Genomic DNA, 6466 nt, shown 5'->3' on the forward strand with positions numbered 1-6466 from the left:
GGGGGTCCCTCAGCCCAGCCTGCGCCCTCTCGCAGTCCAGGAGCCTTCGGGGGATGTCCGGCTGATAGTTTAGGCCACTCCCCACGGACATCCCTGTAGGAGCACACTGACCACCAGGGGGCAGCTCTGTCCCCACCCCCCAATCGCCCCTCTGCTGTAGGTCACCACTGCCCCCCACTCCCCATTGCTGTCCCCTCCCTCTGCCTGCTGGCACCCACCTTGGCTGGCCTGGCGCCGCCCACTCACTGGCCTCCACCCCCACCCCTTCCAACTGGTCAGTCGATTTGCATATTAAGCTTTTCTTATATAGGCTATTTACTGCCATGTAAAGACATTTTAAGAGAAAATGAGGAATACAGAACATTTTTGCCTAATATCCATTTATATATTTAAGCAAACATTTATTAAAATGTATTTGCTTGGAGGTGGGGAGTCTAGAAGGAGACTTAACCAAAATGCTTTCAGTCATTACTTTTCCTTAGGGTAGTACAATTTAGGATGATTTTGTTTCATTTTAAAAATATTTGCATATGTGTTTTTCTAAGTTTTCTACAGTGATCGTGCCTTAGTTGTGTAATTAAGAAAGAACTTTGAAAAGAAAAATAAGACTGACATTAAAATACTTAATAGTATTTTAATTAATCCCAAATCAAGATTCAGCAAGATTCTCTCAGTCATCTCCAGTTTTAAAAACTCCAGTTCTTATCAGTTCCACCTGCTGTCACCTCCTATCTATTGAATGTCATAGAGACTTTCAATCTGTTTTACCCTAGTATTTACTTACTTATCATTTGAAATGTGACCAAAAATGCCACACTAGAAAACTCAAGGGAAATACTTTACCATGTGACACTTTAGGCATAAGTGCTGAGATTAGTTTTTCATCATTTTCTCTGACCTTGTAGCAGCCAGTGGAACTTTAATGATTTTTAACATTGTAATCTAATTAAGTACTGTATACACTTAAATTACTATGTCATTTTCTTTAACAAATGACAGCGTAAGACCCTAAAGAATGCATGCACACAAGCAATTTTTTTTACATGCATTATTAGTGACACTACCTGCTGAGATGTAATTTGGGTCTTTAATTCTTTTTATGGCTAGTGACATAGCTCATAGATCACAAAAAGGAAAGATTGAAAATACTCATTTTTTCTATTGTAATGATAATATATAAATTTAGGGTAAATGCTGCAAAATAAGAAAAACTTTAGCCTCTCACACTTATTTTCCTAAAGGAATCATAGTGTCAAGAATAACGGAGAGGTAACATCAAGTAAATTAGAACAAAGCACAGGGAATATTTCTAGATATAGCTCTCTGCAGCTCAAAAGGTAACAAGTCACTAATTGTGTATACTAGTACTAGTATATGCCCTTAATGACAGGTTTATGATATAATTTTGTGAGGCTGTGAAGATTTAATAAATCCAAATGTAAATATTCTAGAAGTCCTTGTGCTTTTCTTCTGCATACATAGCAAACACTGAATTGATGTCCACTACTATTCTAAACCAAAACACGATCCTATCCAAAAATAAGTAACAGCATTATAAACACATTTTAGCTAATCTTCTGGCTCATCAATGAAATGGGTATTTCCATAGTGGAGGAAACAAAAAGGATTATCACATAAATGGTGAGAATTGTATGAGAATTTTTAAAAAATCAGTAAGACAAGCTGAATTTATACATTTCAACTGGGTGGGAAAATTATTTTTCTTTTGACACTAGACAAATTGTATAAGCAAATTTACATACAACAATTTAAAATTCCTAAATGGTTTCCCAGCTTGAACAAGTAGAGTTAATGGACTCTGAAACAAGCCACAAAGTTGCTGGGTGTTTTCTATTTTGTTTTGCTTTGCTAAAGAAAAATAGCAAATACAGATAACCACAGTTGAGTTGTAGAGGAAGTCAGTCACAAGTATTAAGTATGCCTCTGTATAGTAAGCAGTTGCTTAACTGCGTAAGATAAGTATTAAAGCTGGACAATGAACTTCCACCTTGTGGTTCATACAAGCTAATAAGAGTATAGGAACCTGTCCTTGCTTGGCTCTCAGCCTCCAATATCATTAATTTCTGCAACTGAAATCTGGTTTATGTCTAAGTATCTATATATGTAAAGGCCTAATATGCAAAGTGTCCCCTCAGGAATTCGACTGACCAGAAGTTCGATCACTCACTATGCCGTGGGCTGACCACCAGGGGGCGGCGTGGAGCAAAGGAAGGCCCCAGCCAGCAGCTGGCAGCTGGGGAAGGGAGGCCCTGGCTGGCAGCTGTTAGGGACCCTAACCACACATGAATTTCATGCACTGAGCCTCTAGTACAGTGGTTCTCAACCTGTGGGTCATGACCCCTTTGGGGGTCGAAAGACCCTTTCACAGGGGTCGCCTAAGACCATCGGAAAACACATATATAATTTATATTGTTTTTGTGATTAATCACTATGCTTTAATTATGTTCAATTTGTAACAATGAAATTGGGGGTCACCACAACATGAGGAACTGCATTGAAGGGTAGAGGCATTAGGAAGGTTGAGAACCACTGCTCTAGTACTTAATAAAATATTGTTTTCTTTCTTATTTTTTTGTTTTGTTAATCATCACATGAAGATATTTTCTCCATTGCTTTTCAGAAAGAGTAGGAGGGAGGGAGGGGAAAGAGAAAGAGAGAGAAAAAGAGAGAGAAAGAGGAAGAGAAACATCGATGTGAGAGAGATGTTTACCTCCTGCACCGCCACGACTGGGGTAGGGTGCAAACCCACAACCAAGGTACGTATCCTTCACTGGGAATCAAAATCCTTGGAGGGGGGTAGGGGAACCCTTTCGTGTGCAAGCTGACGCTCTAACTACTGAGCACACCAGCCAAGGCATAAATGATTTTCTTAAAAGAAAACAGTTGTAGGGGAAATTCCATTTTAAAATCTTGTAAGACCAGCAAAATTCCTGTTATTCAATTTCCTTGAAATGAAACCAAATTGACATGTTGGAAATTTTGTCTTTTTTTCAAAGAGCCAATGTTCGACACCATTTAGCAGGCAACAGTTTTTCAAAAGGAAACAATAACTATGCATTAAGTAGTATGTGGCACTTACTAGGATTAAAAACTTCTATGCTTACATATATTCCTTCTATGATAAGTAACTCTTATTTTAACTAAAATATTCCTAATACAATTTGATAGTATTCCAAATGTTATACTGGTGTGTTGTCAGAAATTTCGTCTTTTAGGTAAAGGACATTTCTGAATGCTAGAGTGATTAATAAGCCTAAGTCAAAATTTCATGAAAAGATCTACAGATCTCTAGATCTTAAACAATAATAAAAAGCACCTTTAAAGAATCAATGACTCAACTCACCATCATAGATATATCAGTTGAAAAAGATGCTAGTTTACAACATCATAGTTTTTTAAACCACTTTTTATTTTTCAATTACAGTTGACATACAACATTAGTTTCAGGTGTACACCCCAGTGATTACACATTGTATAACTTACAAAGTGATCATCCCAATAAATCTCCTACCCATCTGACACTACACATAGTTATTAGAATAGTACTGGCTATATTCCCTATGTTGTACTTTACATCCTCAAGACTGTTCTGCAACTACCAATTTGTACTTCTTAATCCCTTCAACTTTTTCACCAATGCCCCAACCTCCCTCCCATCTGGCAACCATCAAAATGTTCTCTGTATCTATGAGTCTGTTTCTATTCTGCTAATTCATTTATTTTGTTTTTTAGATTCAATTGGTGATAGATATGTATTTATTGCCATTTTGGTCTTTTTATCCCCTTCTTCTTCTTAAAGAAGGCCCTTAAACATTTCATGTAATACTGCTTTGGTGGTGATGAACTCCTTTAGCTTTTCCTCATCTCAGAAGCTCATTATATGTCTTTTGATTCTCAATGATAGCTTTGCTGGGTAATCTTGGTTGTAGGTTCTTGCTTTTAATCACTTTGAACATTTCTTGCCACTCCCTTCTGGACTTCGAAGTTTCTGTTGAGAAATCAGCTGGAAGTCTTATGGGTGCTCCTTTGTAAGTAACTAACTGCTTTTCTCTTATTGCTTTTAAGCTTCTCTCTTTGTCTTTAACCTTTTGCATTTTTTAAAAAATATATTTTATTGATTTTTTACAGAGAAGAAGGGAGAGGGACAGAGAGCTAGAAACATCGACGAGAGAGATCGATCAGCTGCCTCTTGCACGCCCCCCACTGGGGATGTGCCCGCAACCAAGGCACATGCCCCTGACCGGAATTGAACCCAGGCCCCTCCAGTCCGCAGGCCGATGCTCTATCCACTGAGCCAAACCGGTTCGGCACCTTTTGCATTTTAATTATGATGTATCTTTGTGTGGGCCTCTTTGGGCTCATATTGTTAGGGATGCTCTGTGCTTCCTAGACTTGTATGTCTATTTCTTTCACTAGGTTAGGGAAGTTTTTATGTCATTATTTTTTCAAATAGGTTTTCAATTTCTTGCTCTCTCTCCTCTCCTTCTGGCACCCCCATGATGCAAATTTGGTACTCTTGAAGTTGTCCCTGAGGCTCCGTACACTATCTTAATTTTTTTGGGTTTTTTCTCTTTGCTGTTGTGATTGGGTGGTTTTGCTCCCTTATATTCCAAATCGCTGGTTTGATTCTCAGCTTTATCTACTCTATTGTTGATTCCCTGTAAGTTATTCTTCACTTGAGTTAGTGTAACCTTCATTTCTGACTGGTTCTTTTTTAAGGTTTCCATGTGCTTTTTAGTGCTGCTGAAGTTCTCCCTTAGTTCTCAGGGGTGACCTCTACAGTTGAGATATCCCTCCTGATTTTTATCCACCACACGTGGGTGTGTGACCAGCCCTGTTCTGCATCTCCACCCCTCCTACCAGTCTGGATGTGGCTTCTTAGTTAATCCCCTAGTTCTAGGGCTTCTGTTCAGCTATATTTCAGGCAGTTTTGAATGATGGTTGTTCTGTAGTTTAGTTGTAATTTTGATATGGTTGTGGGGGATTCTAGTACCGCTTTTTCCTATTCCCCCTTCTTGACCAGAAGTTCACATCAGAGTTTAATTTTGAGCCAATGATGATCACAACAGTTACAGGCTAACAACAGGATGCACTTTGAGCTAAAAAGTCAAATATATAAAGAGCATACAAGTAGACCTTTTTATTTTTTTTTATTTTAGACCTTTTAAAAAATAACTTTTATTTAAAATATTTCACTGCCCTAGCTGTTTTGGCTCAGTGGATAGAGCGTCGGCCTGTGGACTGAAAGGTTCCGGGTTCAATTCTGGTCAAGGGCACATGCCTGGGTTGTGGGCTCGATCCCTAGTAGGGGATGTGCAGGAGGTAGCCAATCAATGATTCTCTCGCATCATTGATGTTTCTCTCTCTCCCTCTCCCTTCCTCTCTGAAATCAATAAAAATATATTTTAAAAAATAATAAAATATTTCACGATGTGAAGTTACAAATGTATTTCCCAGAGAATATTGAACATACCCTCTAGCAAATATCCTTTCTCTTATTTTTCTCTAATGTATACTTCTTTACCACAGTCTTACTTCATGGTTCCTTGTCACCTGATTTCTGCTCACACACATGCCTGAAATAGCACTTTCAGGGCAGAACAACAGAGTGACCTAGAACTCTGGTCCTAAAGTTAGACACACCCTGGTTTGAATCCTGGCTCTACCAATTATGACCTGTGTGACCTTGAACAAATAACTGAACTAAATTTCTTCTTGATAAAAGAAGGTTCATTATAATAATTGAAGCCAATTAAAATATATGGTGTGCTTAAGCACAGTGCCTGGCACAGAGCAGGCATATTATTTAGACCCTGCTGTTGCTACTGTTCTTCCACTCTGCTAGGACAGCAATGTGCTGTATAGCACAGAGTACATGACCAACAACTGTCTTCCACCCAGTTCCACTGCCTGTGGCTTGTATATTGCAGAATACGGTTATTATAAGGACCCAGGGAGATATAACAAACAGTTGTTTTAAAAGAAATTAGTAAACACTATTTACTGATTTCTGAAAGGCAAAAGAAAAAGAATAAACTCCTTACCATGGTCAGTACACTGATTTCTGACATCCTCTATGCTTTCTACTTTGATGGTTTCTTGAAGAAAAATGTAACAACTGTCTTGGAACTGAACCCAGTTGGATGAAGGACAGTCTATGTGGAAAAAGAGAAACACTGTTCAGTAACTTGAAAATAAGAATTTCATGAATTCCTACAAAAATATTAGATTTTCACAGAAAAAAGGAAAGGCAATTGCCCTTGTTAATTCAGCAACAAGGCTTTCAGTTTTTGTTAAAATAAGAAATTGATGTGTGAGACAGTAATTTATTTTTCTCCATTAAAAATGATGGCAACGAGAACTGAGCAAATGAATCTCTTCTGGTTTTACAGAGCAAAGTTCTAAGTCTTTGGGTTGCTTAGGAATTCAGACATAAATTATAGCA

At 38.1% G+C, this 6466-nt stretch overlaps 1 protein-coding gene across 1 annotated transcript in view; it reads right to left on the reverse strand.

Moving 5' to 3' along the window:
* The window catches only part of CD302 (CD302 molecule), a 31713-nt gene extending 25567 nt beyond the window's left edge, over positions 1-6146 (reverse strand). Inside the window, exon 1 of the mRNA XM_014534111.1 lies at positions 6066-6146. The gene's annotated coding sequence lies outside the window, so the exon portion shown is untranslated. The remainder of the gene's footprint in view (positions 1-6065) is intronic.
* Between the last annotated feature and the right edge of the window lie 320 nt (positions 6147-6466).

The sequence above is a fragment of the Myotis brandtii genome, unplaced genomic scaffold (assembly GCF_000412655.1).
Source record: "Myotis brandtii unplaced genomic scaffold, ASM41265v1 scaffold125, whole genome shotgun sequence".
Lineage (NCBI taxonomy): Eukaryota > Metazoa > Chordata > Mammalia > Chiroptera > Vespertilionidae > Myotis > Myotis brandtii.